The 19,403-nt window shown below is 43.6% G+C and overlaps 1 protein-coding gene across 1 annotated transcript in view; it reads right to left on the reverse strand.

Moving 5' to 3' along the window:
* Positions 1–19,403, reverse strand: part of LOC124777633 (neuropeptide-like 1) — a 427,641-nt gene that overhangs the window by 274,615 nt on the left and 133,623 nt on the right. The window lies entirely within an intron of this gene.

Raw genomic sequence — 19,403 nt, forward strand, 5'->3', positions numbered from 1 at the left:
TGAAGCAGTACATGGTGTGTCCTCGATGTGAAAGATTCCGGAGTTAAAACTTCCCGTCATTTGGATCTCAGGGAGGGGAACACATTGAGAGCAGACGTATTTGAAAGGAAGGAAGGGACAGTGAAGGAAGGATAGGGGAGGATTGGGACATGGAATGTGAGGACGCTGCTGCAAGCAGGGAAGCTAGAGAACGCAAAACAGGAGATGAAAAGGAACAGATTAGATGCCCTTGGTTTGTGTGAAATGAGATGGGGAGACAATAGGGAGATAGAAAGTGGAGATTGTAAGTTCTTTTACTCAGGGGAAATCAAGAGTGGTAAAAACGGAGTAGGAATATTGATAGGGCAAAAGCTGAAAAATAAGATAACGAAGGTACAATATATTGATGGAAGACTGATGATGATACGACTGGAGGATAGTTCAAAAGATTTGGTGTTAATACAGGTATATACGCCAACCAGCCATCATAGAGATGAGGAAGTGGAAGAATATTATGTGAAAATACAAGAACTCACCGAGGAAGAAACTAGAAATGCCTGCATTATCATCATTGGGGACTGTAATGCAGTGATGGGTCAAGGAAGAAATGAAGATACAGTAGGAAAATTCGGATTAGGAATAACAAACGAGAGAGGTGAACGACTAATTAGCTTCTGTAAAGAAAATTCATTAGCAGTGAGTAACACATTATTTGAACACCACAAAAGGAGTCGTTACACATGGATATCAAATTTGAATAGGGAAACATATCAGTTGGACTACATCCTGATACAAAAAAAGGTTTAGGAACTGTTTGAAGAATGCCAAAGCTCATCCAGGAGCGGATAAAAAGTTCAGACCATAACCTAGTAGTGAGAGAAATACAAGTAAAGTTAAAAAGAGTCTGGAGAGGTAAATCAAAAGAAAGACTAAGCATAGAAAGATTCAAAGAGCTAGGAAAGGCATCATATTTGGAAAACAGATTTATGGAAAAATGGGAAAGAGGTAGTGCTGATGAAAGTGTTAATGGCAAATGGATAAAAATGAGGGAAGGACTCATGGACTCTGCCAAAGAAGTTATAGGAATCAGAATATCCCAAAGTACTAGGAAAGAATGGATAACAGAAAACGTGTTGAAAAAGATGGAAGAGCGGAGAAAGTGGAGTAATGTAGAAACTGAAGAAGGCAAAAGAGGTACAGGAAACAATAATGAATTAAGAAGAGACACTGAGGAAGCTTGGGAAATATGGATAAAACAGAAATGCGACGAAATAGAGAAAATGGAGAAAGAGGGAAAGTATAAAATGATGTATAGGCTGGCTAGTGAGATAGTTTGTGAACGTAAAAGAAAGAGGAATAACATTGAAATAGAAAATGCGGATGATACTCTAGCAGAAGAACCACAGGAGGTTTTGAACAGATGGCAAGAATATATTGAAAGTCTGTATAAGGGGGATGAAATACAAAGCGAAATTAAGGCTGAAGAGGAGCAATATGTGCCGGAAGATGGAAAGGGATTGACCATCTTGGAAGCAGAAGTAGAAAAGACGCTGAAGGATAGGAAGGCATGTGGAATTGATGATTTACCAGCAGAACTGTTAAAGAGTCTAGGAAACAAGGCAAGAAAAGAAATAGTCTACCTCAGTAACGAGATATATGGCAAAGGGGAATGGCCTTAGGACTTCCTTGCAACAGTTATGATACCAACAGAAAAAAAGAGAAAGACTAAAAACATGTGAAGGGCATAGGACCATCAGTTTAATTTCTCATGCAGCTAAAGTGTTGCTGAGAGTGTTGAATAGAAGGCTATATGGCAAGCTGGATAGGGGGACTGCAGAGGAGCAGTTCGGATTTAGAAGAGGAAAAAGAACAAGAAGTGTTATTGGCCTGTTAAATAAAGGGGAAAGATATATGGAAAAAGGTAGAGAAATCTTTGCTGTTTTTATAGATTTAGAAAAGGCTTTTGACAGAGTTCAGTGGAACATTGAAATTTGCGGTAAGCTTCTATGGGACCAAACTGCTGAGGTCATCAGTCGCTAGAATTACACACTACTTAATCTAACGTAAACTAACTTACGCTATGGACAACACACACACCCATGCCCGAGGGAAGACTCGAACTTCCGACGGGGGGAGCCACACGTTCCGTTACAAGTCGCCTTAGACCGCACGGCTACCCCACGCGGCTCAGTGGAACAAGCTGACGGATATTTTGAAGAGGAAAGGAGTGGATTGGAAAGAGAGACGACTGATACAGAATCTATATTTACACGAGAAAGTAAGGATAAGGATTGGAAATGAAATGTCAGAAGGAAGCAGCACTGGACTAGGTGTTAGACAAGGTTGTTGCTTTTCCCCCACTGTTGTTTAACGCTTACCTTGAAGAGATTATTGCGAAAGGGTTAGATGGGAAAAGAAGAATATACATTGGGGAAAGAGAATAGAATGTATAAAATTAGCTGATGACATGGTATTAGTGGCAGAAAGTGAGCGGACAGTGAATAACATATTGAAAGATCTGAATGAAGCTTGTTTAGAATATGAGATGCAAATAAACACAGCAAAAACAAAGAGTATGGTCATCAGTACAAGATGAAGACTGTTCAGTATTAAAATAGGACAATCTACCATCAGCCACGTAAGTGTATTTAAATATCTTGGAAGCACAATAACTGAAGACTTGAGATGTCACTGGGAGGTGAAAACTCGAAGTGCCATAGCGAAGGAGGCATTCAACAGAAAGAGGAGACTCTTATGTTGCAAATTAGATAAAGGTCTAAGGAAAAGGCTTGGAAAGTGTTTTGTCTTGAGTGTGGCACTATATGGGGCAGAAACATGGACGCTCAGACGAGAGGATTAAAAAAGGTTAGAAGCATTTGAGATGTGGATGTGGAGGAGGATGGAGAGAATAAACTGAATGGAAAGAGTGAGTAATGAAAGAGTATTGGAAAGGGTAGGTGAGAGATGTCTGCTGAAGGTTGTAAGAGAAAGGAAAAAGAACTGGTTGGGACATGCATTGAGAAGGGAGTGCTTGTAGCAAATGCTTTGGAAGTATTGGTTTGCGGGAGAAGACTGAGAGGAAGAAGGTGATACAAGATGATAGACGACGTAAAGGGAAGAGGAAATTACGCAGACCTGAAGAGGATGGCAGAAGACCGGACAGCCTGGAGAACTGACAGCCTGGAGAACTACCATGTGAAAACCTGTCTTTTGGCAGAATACTGATGATGATGATGATCATGATTACTCTTCTTCCTTAAAGTTTGTCCTGCAATGTAGCGGAGTCCTCCCTCTTGACAATCTGTCTCCCACTTGGCGCGATCTTGTGCTTGGACATGCTGGACACTCATTATCTTGAGGTCTACTTGCAAGGCGTTTAGCCAACGTTGCTTCGTCTCCCAATAGGTCGTCTACCATTGAGGTTCATGGTACGACCTTCGTTTTGTACGCTTCCTTGAGCTGCTCGAGCGTCCATAACACCACAGCGCGGCTTTCCTTCATCTTCTCAACGACAGGTTTGACTCTGTTCTGCCGCAAACTTCATCATTCGTCACCCGGCCATGAAGTCTTAGGTCAGATGTCCACTGCAGAATTTTGGTTCTATTGCTTCTTTGCCTACGGGCCAACAATACGTGCCGTACAAGGCAACTTGGCCGATTGCTTAGTAGAATATTTTCTATTTAAGTCAGTCTGTTATTGTCTTAACATAAAATACAGCAGTTATTATTCACAATTTAAGCCACGCCTTGGTAACTCAGCCTGCAATTTCAGAAACGAGTGAGCCAGCGGTAGCGATATTGGAGCCACAGTGCTTGAAGATATTTGTCTCTGGAAGATCCATACAATCAGTCTTGATGGTTTCCATATTATCTGCATCTCTTGACAGTTATTCAGCCTACGTATATTGAGGCATTGTCTGAACTCCTCAAGACGGTTCTTCCTTTCTTGAACTTGTCATAGAAAATCATTACTGTCTTAAGCAGTAGTAACAACGTCATAGCGTAAGGCAGTGACCAAGGCGCAAATTTCTGGAGATCACTATCTCCATCATCATGATGAAATAAGGAGAGAAAGAGCAGACCCTTATTACTATTCATTCTTCGATAATGTTTTCGATGTTCTTCTTCTGGAGATGGTTATGGTGTGACCTCCTCTTGAAAGAGAAATCAATCAGTAAATAATTCATTGAAGAGCTTGACAATGGGTTGGACGAATCTGTCCCAATAACCGAAAAACATCTCGTTATTCTATATAGCGAAGATAGGCATCCGACTTTTGTATATGAATTGGCCGAATGGATGACTGACACGCTTAACACTTCTGGATAGCTGCACACGTCAGCCCACCAGTTCTGTGATTAGGGAGATGCAACGGCCCCGGATCGAATCCGCCTGGTGGTTTAACGACGACGGCTTGTGTGCCGGACATCCCATATGTGGTTTCTAGGCGGTTTCCCACGTCTGCCTAGGCAAATATTGGGCGGGCATCCACATTACACTTCAGTTAACATGATTTGCAAACATTCAATCATACAATCATACAAAAGAGTTATATGTTTGCACCTGCTAATGTCCTTCAAAGTAGTCACCAGCGTTGTGTAGAACCCATTGCCAGTGACGTGGAGGGCGTAGTATACCGTTAGCAGAGCCTGTTTTGTTGATGCTGCGAATGGAACGGTCTACTGCCTGTCGAATCTCTGGAACAGTTTTGAAGCGAATCCTTCTTCATCTTCGGAATCAAATCAAAGTCACGAGGACTTAAGTCCGGGAAGTATGGTTGATGGCGCAGTACTTCTCAGTCCCATCGACTTAACACAGCAGCCACAGCTTGCGCTGTGTGCGCCCGCGCATTTTCCTGCAAAATGATGGGTGGGTTGCGCAGAAAGTGTCGCCGCGCCTTTCGCAAAGCTGGTCGCAGGTGCTGCTCCAAAAACGAACAGTAATACTGTGCATTGACTGTCTGCCGTTGAGAAACGTAATGAGTTAAGACGCGAGAATCACCATAACTTTCACCATACCGGGGCTCTGACGCATTTTCGACTTTCGCGGCGACCCATAATGACACCACTCGTTGGATTGGCATATGAGTTTTGGATCGTACGATGTGGCCCATATCTTATCCAGCGTTACGATACAGCGTAAAAAAGCCTCTCCTTTGCGCTCATAGCGCTCCAAGTCCGTCTGAGCAGCGTCGTAACGCATCCATTTTTACATTTCCGTCAAGTCGTGCGGAACCCATCGTGATGCAGTTTTTCGCATACCCAGGCGTTCCTTCAGGATTCGAAGCATAGTCGTATGCGCTAATCCAGTTTTGTGGTCGAGCTCACGAATCGTATGGCGTCGATCACTGTCCACTAACGCGGCAACAGCATTCACTTCTTCTTCAGAGACGCTAGGACGATCTGCCCGATGCATGTCTGCCACAGTTTGCGGAATTTCGTTGAAGGATTTTACCCAACGCGCCACTGTTCTGTACGGCAATGCCGATTCCCTGCACGCCTCTTGAACACCTTGATGACACTGTCGTGCTTTACGACCTCTGCCACATTCAGTCTTGATCCAACTCCATTGTTCCCGTTTCCAAGACAGGTGACACCGTTACGTTAGACCGCTCGCTCTCAAGTGACTGTGTTTCCCTCGATTGTGCGCACGCCAGTGACGTGGGACGAGCGAGTTCATTTGCTCGGAGGTAAGGTAGGTATGTCAACAACGTGTGCTATCAGCGACAACAGTGCATTCCATTGCATAGTGTCTCCATAGCAGTGTTATCACTATTTAAGTTCCAACCTACGTATATATGTTTCTATACCACGGAGTTCTTACAGCTGTTCACCAATTCCAATACACTCGTACCTGTCGCTGCAAATTTTTATCTTCCCATGCTTCCTCGTCTAATATTTCTCTTACACTCACGGCCTTTTTACTCCATCTAATTAGGCAACCTTCGGCCTTCCTCTTCTCCTTCTTCCTTGAGGGTAGTACATCAATATCTTTTTTGGCCATCTGTCTTCAGTCATTCGCATTGTATGTACATACCAGGCAAGCTTCAGTTCTTCTATTGTATCTCTGATGCTTTCTTGAGTCTGGGTCAATTACCTAATCGTTGTACTTCTTACGTGATCTCGACGAGATATTCTGCACGATATTCTGAGATAATCCATTTCTACAATTTGTTTTTATTGTTTCTGGTAAGCTCCCTGCACTCGCATCCATTTTTTGTTATAGGTTCTACACACCGCTGTAGAGCATCATATTTACTTTACAACTTGTCTTAGGAGACCACAAGAAGGGTATGGCTTCTGAATTGTTGTACTTTTTCCCAGTTTCTTGATACACCTTCCGATAGGATGCTACCCAAATATTTTAATTTTTTACATGCCCTAATAATGCTGACTCTCTACTATTACATTTCCTGCACTTTATCCGTGGCATAGGTATTCAGTCTTTTGAAAATTTGCTTTCAATCCCCACTCATCATACTCTTCTAATAACCTTCCTAGCATAAAAGATATCATCTTCTTCACTTGCACCACTACCAGATCATTTACGAAAAACAAGGTGTGCATATTTTGATCCTTTGTTACCTGAAGGCCCACTCCTGCATATTCCCTACTCTACTAGTCTAAGGCTTTATATTTCAAATTATGTAGGAGACCAGCATCCCCGCTTTAATCCTTTTGTAATTCAGAAAGGCTGTTACGAAATTTTATTCCCCAGGCTACACACTCTACAATCTTATACAGCTTGGTTATACTTCTAACATGTATCTTTCCCAGCCCACTCTCCCCACAGGACTTCAAATAGTTTCTTAATCGGGGCTTTCCAAACGGTTTCTCGAGATCTATGAGCAGTAAATCACCCTTCAGGTTCTTTTCCATTCTCTCTGCTGCTAGTTGTCTTAAAACAAAAATGTCGTCATTGTAAGCTCTTCCCTTTCAGAGTCCACTTTGCTTTTCTTTGTTTCAGATTCCGACAATACAACGTACAGTTTGTAACACTGACTCCACGATGATTCCCACATATATTCTTAGTGCTTTTCTTATTAATAGTACTCATATATGCCAAATTGTCTTTAAACAACTTACTGCATAAGTGATAAAACAAAATAAATAATTATAGGTCTAATATTTCTTTTAATTACATACCTAAGAATCAAAGAATCATCAGCAAAAGGTCGACGCCCTCAAGCTGAGCTCACCCATCATCTTGAAGGTAAGGTAGAGCAGATTTTGCTCTTGTGTAGCAGAACACTGTTTCAAGGTAAAGACTGGGGAGATTCAGTGATACAGATTCTTTCAGGAAAAGTGCATTGCAGTCAGATTACATCTTATGAACAAATACAAAAAATCTGTTGCACAAATTAACATTTAATAACTAACACTTAAATGTTAAGAAACCGTAAAAATGTAGCCGAATCTTTATTCTTGACTCTAGGATTTTAAAAGGCAGAGCATAAGCAGTTTAAAACGGAAGGCCACGTTATACCTTGCAGATCCTCCTCGGGTATTGCAAGTATCAAACATAGACTTTTGAGGAAGATATTTTTGAGATTGCACGTTTTGGGTATAGCATTGTATGGTAGTGAACCATAAACTGTGGGAAAATCCGAACTAAAGAGAATCGAAGCATCTGAAAAGTGGCGCAACAGCAGTATAATAAAAATTAAAGGGCCTGATGAGGAATGAAGAGGTTCTTCGCAGAATCGGCGATGAAAGGAACATATGGAAAACACTGACAAGAAGAGGGGACAATGTGATAGGATATGTGTGGAGGCATCAAGGAATAACATCTGTTGTACAGGAGGGATCTGTAGAGGAGGACAGAGATTAGAACTTATCCAGCAAATAATTGAGGATGTAGGGTGCAAGTGTTGTCCTGAGCTGAAGAGATTGGTACAGTAGAGGAATTCGTGGCGAGCCGCATCATAGAAGTCATAAGAAGAGAATTCAAAAAGAAAGGGAAAAAAACGTGGGCCTAGCGGCTACATTGACATTCTGTAAACGGTTGCGTCCACGATCCATAATTTTTGGTACCTGGTGTTGTTGAACATCGTCGACAGAAGACATATTTTCAATGTTTTGTGTATAACGATAGCGGCTGAATGTTCGAATAACGTCACTGTGCAATACGCCATATCGGCAGGAAACTTCACGTGAGGACATCTTTTCTTGTCGTAAACCGACAACGATATGAAAAAAAAAATGGCCCGTTGCGAGTAGAGCTCGCAATCTGAGGGTTATGTACAAGCTTAATTGACTATGTAGGTACTTCAGCCATCCCGGATTCGATAATACCGACGATTTTTGCCGGTTGTCGGCTTCGATACTGGCAAGATATCGGTCTTCGGAATTCCAAGACATCCAAGAAAGTTTTTAAGTTTGAGGTCAAATAACAAATGATAGAAAAATATATTTTGTGATATAATTGAAAATTAATCATATTATGGTGTTTTATTTATTTGTGCCGTGAAACCTCGTTTCTTGCCAAATTTTACGATTCTACATGAATGAGAAGTATATTATAAGTTTTGATGAAAGAGTTTGCGATAAAAATATATGGCATAAATGTTCATATCTTTCGATTGCGATGATTTAGAAGCTTACGTGTACTGCTCCGCCAAGGGACCATAGACATTTTTGATACGTCTGCCTGTTGCTGAGAAAAAGGAGTCTGGACAGACGGATAAACAGTCAGATGACATACGACAATTTTTTTTCATGTGATGCAATTTAAAACTAACAATTTCCGAATTTTTTCCTTTACCTTTGCTGTGAAAGTCTGCTGCTTCCCAAATTTCATCATTCTAAACCAACAGGAAGTACTCTACAGGGTGTTACAAAAAGGTACGGCCAAACTTTCATGAAAAATTCCTCACACACAAAGAAAGAAAATATGTTATGTGGATATGTGTCCTGAAACGCTTACTTTCCATGTTAGAGCTCATTTTATTACTTCTCTTCAAATCACATTAATCATGGAATGGAAAAACACAGCAACAGAACGTACCAGAGTGACTTCAAACACTTTGTTACAGGAAATGTTCAAAATGTCCTCCGTTAGCGAGGATACATGCATCAACCCTCCGTCGCATGGAATCCCTGATGCGCTGATGCAGCCCTGGAGAATGGTGTATTGTATCACAGCCGTCCGCAATACAAGCACGAAGAGTCTCTACATTTGGTACCAGGGTTGCGTAGACAAGAGCTTTCAAATGCCCCCATAAATGAAAGTCAAGAGGGTTGATGTCAGGAGAGCGTGGAGGCCATGGAATTGGTCCACCTCTACCAATCCATCGGTCGTACCGAGCGAGGTGGCGCAGTGGTTAGACACTGGACTCGCATTCGGGAGGACGACGGTTCAATCCCGCGTCCGGCCATCCTGATTTAGGTTTTCCGTGATTTCCCTAAATCACTCCAGGCAAATGCCGGGATGGTTCCTCTGAAAGGGCACGGCCGACATCCTTCCCCATCCTTCCCTAATCCGATGAGACCGATGACCACGCTGTCTGGTCTCCTTCCCCAAACAAGCAAACCAATCCATCGGTCACCGAATCTGTTGTTGAGAAGCGTACGAACACTTCGACTGAAATGTGCAGGAGCTTCATCGTGCATGAACCACGTGTTGTGTCTTACTTGTAAAGGCACATGTTCTAGCAGCACAGGTAGAGTATCCCGTATGAAATCATGATAACGTGCTCCATTGAGCGTAGGTGGAAGAACATGGGGCCCAATCAAGACATCACCAACAATGCGTGCCCAAACGTTCACAGAAAATCTGTGTTGAAGACGTGATTGCACAATTGCGTGCGGATTCTCGTCAGCCCACACATGTGGCGGTGAATCGAGGAAGTACAGTACATACTGACGAAACTTAAATAAGCTCTAACATGGAAATTAAGCGTTTCTGGACACATGTCCACATAACATCTTTTCTTTATTTGTGTGTGAGGAATGTTTCCTGAAAGTTTGGTCGTACCTTTTTGTAACACCTTGTATAGGTATGAGTGAGTTTGCGAGTATCAAAATATGTGATATAAATATCTTTATTTTTCGATGTCCTTGACTTAGAAGCTTCAATTTTTTACACAGTAATGGAACCATAGACCTTAGTATGTGGCACAAATTTCAACTTGATACCTGTACCCCTTCCTGAGAAAGAGGAGTCTTAACAGTTGGACAGACAGACAGGCGGAAAACAAAACGACCCTATAAGGGTTCCTTTTGTACCATTGTGGCATGAAGGTTAAAATAAAGAGATGTTACCGTCCAATTCCTATCTCGTATGGTTATATTCTGAAATGTTGGATAGCAACAGTCATATAATAGTGGTCGAATATCAAAGTCAGACCCATTCTGTTGGCTACTAGTCTGCGTCGACACGTCGTTCGTCTCCATAATGTCGTAGTTGGTATTGACGACGGGCTTCGCTTTCGCGTCGGCCTGGACGGCTGTTTTGTCGCGCCTCTGGGGCAGAGTAACGGCGGCGTTCGCTTAACGTCATTTCCGCGCGCCGCGCCGCGCCGCGCCGGCCAGACAAATAGCGCCTTGTTGGGTAGACTATCCCGGCAGGCGGGATCGCGTAAATCAGGTTATATGGCGCTCCCCGGACCTGCGCTCTAACGCAGGCCGTTAATCACACGCGCGCTCCCTGCGCCAATCACCCCTTACCCTCCGCACTGGCATCACCGGCCTTGAAGATAATAAATACCCGCTTAGGAGCTGACGCGTGTTTGAATGTTTCGTATTTTCGTAGTTTCCAGAATTTTCAGTCTCCTTTCCGAACAAACGATGCTTCCATTTTCTCCATCTCTGCCATTCCAGTGTCTTTCTTATTCCGGAACCATCGACCATTTCTCAAACGGCGTAACAGCTAGTTGCGGCGTAGTGTGACGAGATACTGGAGCTTTCACACTACTATACTTTCCGCCTAAGCGATTACATGTGAGAGGACTTTGCACTAATGTAATAGGTTTATTTGCTTATAACAAAACTATATAAAATATACACATCAGAAATGTGTTTGTTTCCTATTTCTCGCCATTCAGTGCTGCAGACATCACTGTCTTCACTGAAAATCAATTGTAATAATTAAAAATATAACTGTTGTTATGTATCATGTAATATGTCACGTCGAACTGTTTCAGTTACTGATCTGTCGTAGTCAAAGGCAGGCACACTGACAGTACGTTCAGTAACTATAAATGTATGCTTGATGTGAATAAACCCCATGGAATTGTATTTACATATAATGAAATGATTTTATGTATTTAAAGAAAAACTACCACTTAGCTTTGTTTACTTAAAGAAAATACTAAGGAAGTTTCATGATAAACGAAAGCCTACACAAAAGGGAAATGCATATGAACAAACTGTTACAAAACTCAAGTATTATCGCCGAAAAATTACCAAAAGACATCTACAAGGAAAAACAGTCGTCTATACCAAATAGGAATCTGCTTTAATGTTGCTACAATATAGTGAACCTGCAGAAGAAAGACAATATAATACGTTCTTTTTTCGCAAATCAAGAGAATTAATATTGGCTGTTATTGTTCCGAGTGCTGTCGTAGAAAGTGAACCAGGTCGCAGCGGATAACTGAACCACTGAGATGGTAGCGAAAAGATCCTGCGTATATTTGGAAAGTAAAATGAACACCAACCTAATACAGTGTAGCACCAGCCTTGTCGTCAGCAAAAGCTTGAAACCTGCTCAGCATCAGTGTACACAAAACGATCAAATTTTTTAGAACACCTCACAAAGAACCTGTTCATTGAGAGATTCTGAAGTGACTTCATTTCTTCGTCATTAGGCTACAACGATCACATGATTTTTCAGTATGTACAGATAATTTATAAAAGTGACTTAAAATCCAAATTATATCAGTAACTGGATATAATTGCATCAGCTGCCCACACATAATCTGAAATTCATTTACCAATAAAGAAGCAGTCTCTGTATTTAATAACTTACACGTACAGAAGGTGGCGAGTCAGCACTCAAATCACGACTGACTGTGGGGGATTAATAAATAAGTCTAAACATGACTAAAATAACGTTTAATAATTTCATACAGCCTATAAAAATTACTTAAACGTCATTGAGAGATGTTGGAGGATGGTCATGGGAACGTAATTGTTTTTCGGATGCAGACCACAGTTGCTCAACTATATTCGAATCCAAAGACTTTGCATGTTATGCTGATAAAAAGTAAAACAGTCTTGTATACTTACAGACGATTAAGTGCAAGCATTTTGATCGAGGAAGACGATATCCCCCACTGAGAGCGATGCCTACACAATTGTGTGTACGAGGGTTTACACACGTTATGAGCTTCTGTTCCTTTCCAGTATGATTGTAAACCACTACTTTACAACCCAAACGATTACAGAACATTCGTCGTACTTCCCAGTTGGAAACCTTCTTTCGTAAGCACTTCGTGCGGTAGGGAACAGTGTAAAGCTGTGATCGTCAGGCCACATCGTGTTCCCACAGATCCGCAGTCCAGTTTCTCTACACCATGCACCACTGCAAACTCGTCTTCGTATTCACCGCCTCTACATATGTTCTAACACCGGGAGAGCTATCATAAATGTTTTCTTTGGGCTATTTTCAAGCGGACTGTTTATATTGACAGTGTGGTTCTTAAACATAGGAGGGTTGTCCAGAAAGTAAGTTCCGATCGGTCGCGAAATGGACACCACAGTGAAAACCCGATGAAGCTTCGCACAGATGTGTTGGGTAGTGTCTCTAGTATGACTGTCGATCGCATCAAGACGCTCTTTTCATTTGTGAGTGCACTGTGAGCGAGTAAAGGTGCCTAGAACAACGATGTGTGCCGCCAAGTAGGAGGGCCCACTGAGAGGCTTCGCCACAATGAATGCAGCCCACCTAACACAACTGCAACACACTTCCTTCTTCATGGCAATTCTCAGCTGCACTCTGCAGGGGCAGTGAAGACGCTCTTGCAGCCTTTTCGATGGGAAGTGGTCGATCACCCACAACACAGCCCTAACTGGCTCATCCTGAGTATCATCTCTCTTCACATGAAACGCTGGATACGAAGACAACACTTGGGCGCAGGCTACGCGCTATAGACCAGCGTAGAGAATTATCGGAAAGCACAGGCGGCTGCCTTCTATGACTATGGTGTTGGAAATTTGCTATAACGCTCCGACAAATGTCGGAGTGGCGACTATGTAGAGAAGTATCTGGAAAGTGTAGCTAACTCTTGCAAATACAATGTTTCTGATTTTCTCTGTGATTTCCGTTTAGCGACCTGTTGGAACTTAGTTTCTGGACAATCCTCGTATATTAAGTTCAGACATCGATTTTCCGACAGAAGTAACTACTGGGTTTAACTTTATGTCGGTAAAGAGGTCAGTGGAAATAAGCAAAAAAAACTAATTGATCAAAGGTCGTCGCTATAGTTTCACAGGGGACATCCCATTACCCTTCCTTGATATAGAGAAACTGGGCAAAACCTAACTCTGGATGTTCGGACAGGTATTCGAAAACCACTCTGCACAAATGCGAATCCACACTCTTCATCGCTTGGCCACACTTCTCTTTTCGGAGACTGTAGTCCCATTTACTGGGAAGGATACCTATCGCCATTTCGCTACGTCTAGAGTTATCCGCTCTCCTCATTTATAGGTTTCGCACTTGAGAGTCAATCTCCCAATTAACATTTCTGTAACACATTCGTTCTACTTTGTCTCTTCATCAGTTATATTTCTCGTTTCAAGAGAAGGCCATACCGGAATATCAGTTTTTTGTTTCGAGATCATTCATCACGTGCTTTCACTATCCTAATATATCTCGTTCCAAATGTGATCCACTTGTTTGTTTATAAACCATCATTCATTCTGATAAAAATAATGATGTAACAGTAATTTTCATGATCCACCTGGATAGCTTTGCAAGTTAAAGCGCCGCTTCCAAGACGGGGAAGTGCGCCAGCTCCGGATCGAATCCGATTTTTAGACGGTTTCCAACATCCCAGCTGACTGATTACCGGGCTGATTACTGGTATCCAAGTCACGCTCAGTTACACAATCCGCAAACATTTAGCAAACTTTCACTTACTTTCACATGTACGATGCTGTACGCAGACATTTGGCGTACACGAAACTTCCTGGCAGATTAAAATCCTGTGCTGGACCGAGACTCGAACTCGGGACCTTTGCGTTTCGCGGGCAAGTAATCTACCATCTGAGCTACCGAAGCACCCGTCCTCACAGGTTCAATTCCGCCAGTACCTCGTCTCCTAACTTCCACACTTCACAGAAGCTCTTCTGCAGATCTTTGGCGTACACGTTTTCCAATCTGGGGGATAACGATGGCAACAGCAAGGGTATCCGGCCACCTCTTAAATTAAGCACGCCAAATCCATTGATAACCATGCCGACCCGACGCCGAAGCGGGACAAAGGCGCAAGAAAGAAAAAGAACAGTGTTTTTCACTCTGTACTCTATTTAAGAATTTCGATTAGGTAGTTTATGTCTTATTCATAAGCGTGATAATAGCTGACTTCATTAATCCAACAGTTGCAACCGTCAACGTTTTCTATAATTTTGTTACCCACATTTTTTTCTCGTTTCTCGTTCACTTCAAGTCATGTTGTTCACATAATTTGTGTCTGAGGTCGACTTCATTCTCTATGAAAACTATGTTTATAAGGGGCGTTCAAACTGAAACGAGCCAGAGGCATAATTACAGAAACCAGTACCTGTATGTTGGAAGTATTGGCCCTGGCTGTTGAGACACTTGTCCCAGTGTGACACAAGGCGGTGGATGGCTGTCTCATAAAACTCCCTGGGTTGCGATGTTAACCAGTTCCGCACGTACAGCTGGACGTCGTCGTCCGAGGTGAATCGTTTGCCCCACAGAGGCTTTTTAAAGGGACCAAAAATGGTGTAATCACAGGGAGAGAGATCCGCACTGTATGGAGGGTGGCCGAGAACCTCTCATTTGAATTTCTGCAGGAGTAACGCTACTGCATTGGTCGTATGAGGCTTTGCATTGTCGTGGAGCAGAATGACCCCACGGGTGAGATTGTTCAAAATGTTCAAATGTGTGAAATCTTATGGGACTTAACAGCTAAGGACATCGGTCCCTAAGCTTACACAGTACTTAACCTAAATTATCCTAAGGACAAACACACACACACCCATGCCCGGGGGAGGACTCGAACCTCCGCCGGGACGAGCCGGGGTGAGATTGCCTGGCCGTTTTGATTTTATCACTTGCAAGTAACGATGGGCATTCACTGTTGTCCCGTGTTGCAGGAATTGAATCACAATGGGGCCATCTTGCTCAAAGAAGAACGTCAGCATAACCTTTCCTGCACTCGTGTGGGCGACGACGTCCAGCTGTACTTGCGAAACTGGTTAACATCGCAGACCCGGCAATTTTATCAGACAGCCATTCACCGCCTTGTGTCACAGTGCGACAAGTGTCTCAACAGCCAGGGTCAATACGCCTAACATACAGATACTGGTTTCTGTAATTATGCCTCCGGCTCCTTTCTTTTTGAACGCCCCTTTGCAAAGTGTATATAAGCACGAGAGACGATAGCGTCACAAATGAAGACATTGGAAATGAATTACAAGTTGATTCAATGCACGGGGATATAAATCTCAACAGAAGTAGACGATGGGGAGGAACAAGAGAGTGGGGAAGACCACGGAAGAGATGGTTGGGCCTTGGTGACCGGAACAGATGAAATCACCTAATCCATCAAGGTAGAAGAAGGAGAAGAAAAAGAAGAAGTAGAAGAAGAGACTTCATTCACTCGTCTCAGTAGCCGACTCAATCAGCATTTTTCGGAGATTCTCGGCTTGGAGCTGGGTAAGTGGAACCAGTGTAGGATATGTAGGAGAGTGCAACCTAACATCGCACTGCGCTAAATACCTAGGTTGATTTCCAACATTTTTCACCAGGAAAGGGGTGCATAATATAGCATTCTTAACGGTAAGAAACCTTTAATGCAAAAGCAACTTGGATCCTACCCAAGGTAGTGTTACAGGAGCATTACTTTTCACCTAAATGAACTCTTGGATAAAGTCGGAAGTTCCATGAGGCTATTTGCTTGTGATGCTGTGGTATACAGAAAAATCGCAGCGCTAGAAAACTGTAAAGAAATCAAGGAAGCCCTGCAGATGATGGATGCAGGGATTGGCTGTTAACACTCGACATTAACAAATGTATTGGGCATACGTCAGCGGAAAGAGGCACGATTGCAGAACAAGCACTGGCTGTAGTCCGGTCCATTAAATACCTGAGAGTAGAGATGGCTTGTGGCCTTGCAGCTATGGCAGCACTGATTCCCGTCAGATTATCGAAGTTAAGCACTTTCTGGCTTGGCTAGCACTTGCATGAGTGACTGCCCTGGTCCGTTGAGCGCTAGTAGCAAGCGGGGAGCACTCAACTGCTGTGAAGCCAGTTGAACAGCTACTTGACTGAGAAGAAGCGGCTCCGGTCACAAAACTGACAAAGGCCGGGAGAGTGGCGTGCTGACTACATATTCTTCCATATCCGCAACCAGTGACGCCTAATGACTGAGAATGACACGGCGGTCGGTAGGACTGTTGGGCTTTCCGAGACCTGTTCGGACGGAGAGTTTTGTGTGCAGAGAGCCATTTGAAAGAAGGGAGGAAGGAAGGGAGGAATGAAGGTCGTCCCGACGACTTCGAGGTCATGATTAACAGAGCACAAACTCGGAATGTATCAAGGGTAGGGAAGGAAATCGGTCGCGCACTTTCGAAGGAACCATCCACGGCATTCCTGGATCGATTAAGGAAACTATCTAAAAACCGAAATCTGGTTGAAATGTCGTGCTCCTGTGTGTTACCAGTGCGCCACCACTCTCGGTGCGCGAATTGAAGTGGAACGACCACATAAAAGTAATCGCAGGAAAGGTTCATTGGAAGTATCCGTAGAAAGTGGAATCCGCGCACGAAGGAGGTAGCAGGCAAAATCCTTGTGAAAGCGATGCTTGAGTATTGCTCACCAGACGGGTGTCCTTACGAGGTAGGATTGTCGAAGGAAACGATCAAGATCTAAAGGAGGGCAGTGAGTTGCGTCACAGGTTCGTTGAGTAAAATCGTAAGCATTACGAAGATGCTAATCCAACTCAAGTGGCAGACACTACAAGAGGAGCGTTGTAAATCATGTGATCTACTATCAAATTACCGTGACGGTACAGTCCTAGAAATACTTACCGGTAATTGCTTCCTCCCATGTATCTCACGGAACGACCGTGAAGAGATAAGTGTTAACATACAGAGACTTACCGAAAAAATAACCGTTCTATCCGGGCGCGTTTTGCGACTGGAACAGAATGAAGGGGAGTGATAGTGGTACAAAAAGTACTCTCCACCACACATCATGTGATCTGAGGACCATTTAAATATAGATACACTACTGGCCATTAAAATTGCTACACCTAGAAGAAATGCACATGATAAACGGGTATTCATTGGACAAATATATGTGATTATATTTTCACGCAGTTTGGGTGCATAGATCCTGAGAAATCAGTACTCAGAACAACCACCTCTGGCCGTAATAACAGCCTTGATACGCCTGGGCATTGAGTCAAACAGACCTTGGATGGCCTGTACAGGTACAGCTGCCCATGCAGTTTCAACACGATACCACAGTTCACCAAGAGTAGTGACTGGCGTATTGTGACGAGCCGGTTGCTCGGCCTTCATTGACCAGACGTTTTCAGTTGATGAGAGATCTGGAGAATGTGCTGGCCAGGGCAGCAGTCGAACATTTTCTGTATCCAGAAAGGCCCGTACAGGACGTGCAACATGCGGTCGTGCATTGTCCTGCTGAAATGTAGGGTTTCGTAGGGATCGAATGAAGGGTAGAGCCACGGGTCGCAACACATCTGAAATGTAATGTCCTCTGTTCAAAGTGCCGTCAATGCGAACAAGAGGTGACCGAGACGCGTAACCAATGGCACCCCATACCATCACGCCGGGTGATACACCAGTATGGCGATCACGAATATACGCTTCCAATGTGCGTTCACCGCGATGTCGCCAAACACGGATTCGACCATCATGATGCCATAAACAGAACCTGGATTCATCCGAAAACATGACGTTTTGCCATTTGTGCACCCAGGTTCGTCGTTAAGTAGACCACAGCAGGCGCTCCTGTCTGTGATGCAGCGTCAAGGGTAACCACAGCCATGGTCTCCGAGCTGATAGTCCATGCTGCTGCAAACGTCGTCGAACTGTTCGTGCAGATGGTTGTTGTCTTGCAAACGTCCCCATCTGTTGACTCAGGGATCGAGACGTGGCTTCACGATCCGTTACAGCCATGTAGATAAGATGCCTGTCGTCTCAACTGCTAGTGATACGAGGCCGTTGGGATCGAGCACGGCGTTCCGTATTACTCTCCTGAACCCACCGATTCAATATTCTGCTAACAGTCATTGCATCTAGACCAACGCGAGCAGCAATGTCGCGATACGATAAACCGCAATCGCGAGAGGCTACAATCCGACCTTTATCAAAGTCGGAAACGTGATGGTATGCATTTCTCCTCCTTACACGAGGCATCACAACACCGTTTCACCAGGCAACGCCGGTTAACTGCTTTTTGTGTATGAGAAATCGGATGGAAACTTTCCTCATGTCAGCACGTTGTAGGTATCACCACCGGCGCCAAACTTGTGTGAATGCTCTAAAAAGTTAATCATTTGCATATCTCAGCATATTCTTATTCTCGGTTAAATTTCGCGTCTGTAGCACGTCATCTTCGTGGTGTAGCAATTTTAATGGACAGTAGTGTATAAATTGTACTTCAGATACATGACTCACTCTCAAGAGATCTTTAGAATCTTCGATCGACAGACTTACGTTTCCCATGGTTTTCCTGAAATACTGGAGGCACATGGATGGCTGGTTCTTTAAAAAGGCCAAACCCTATTTCCCTTTCAATTCTCCTATTAAAACTAGATAGTGAGGTACCCCTAATAAGTTAGATGCACATGGAGCTCTGACCTTTCTTCCTTACTTGTATCCTTTCTTGAATGCAACACACCGACAAACCTCTAAATGGCGACCTTGACAGGAGCGTGGCACGCAGTACCGCTCTGTAGATAGCTACTTTCAAGTACCCATTCTTGCTAGAATTGCTAGTCCGCGAAGCTACGAGATCAGAGCACGTAACAACGTACATGGACACGCTGTGAATGTTTTGAGAGCAGATAACGCTTCTCCACAGTATTACAGGCGTGAGGCTCCGCACCTCGACTCTTATACGCCATTATTTTGTGGCCCATTCGCTGGTGTCCGGCACACGAGCAGTCGGGCCGGGTTTCATCAAACCGGGCTGGCACAGTGTCCACACGCGTAAATTCGGCGCTCTCTAGCGCGCCACGGGGCGGGACCGGCACTTGTTGCC

This window comes from Schistocerca piceifrons, chromosome 2, assembly GCF_021461385.2.
Source record: "Schistocerca piceifrons isolate TAMUIC-IGC-003096 chromosome 2, iqSchPice1.1, whole genome shotgun sequence".
NCBI lineage: Eukaryota > Metazoa > Arthropoda > Insecta > Orthoptera > Acrididae > Schistocerca > Schistocerca piceifrons.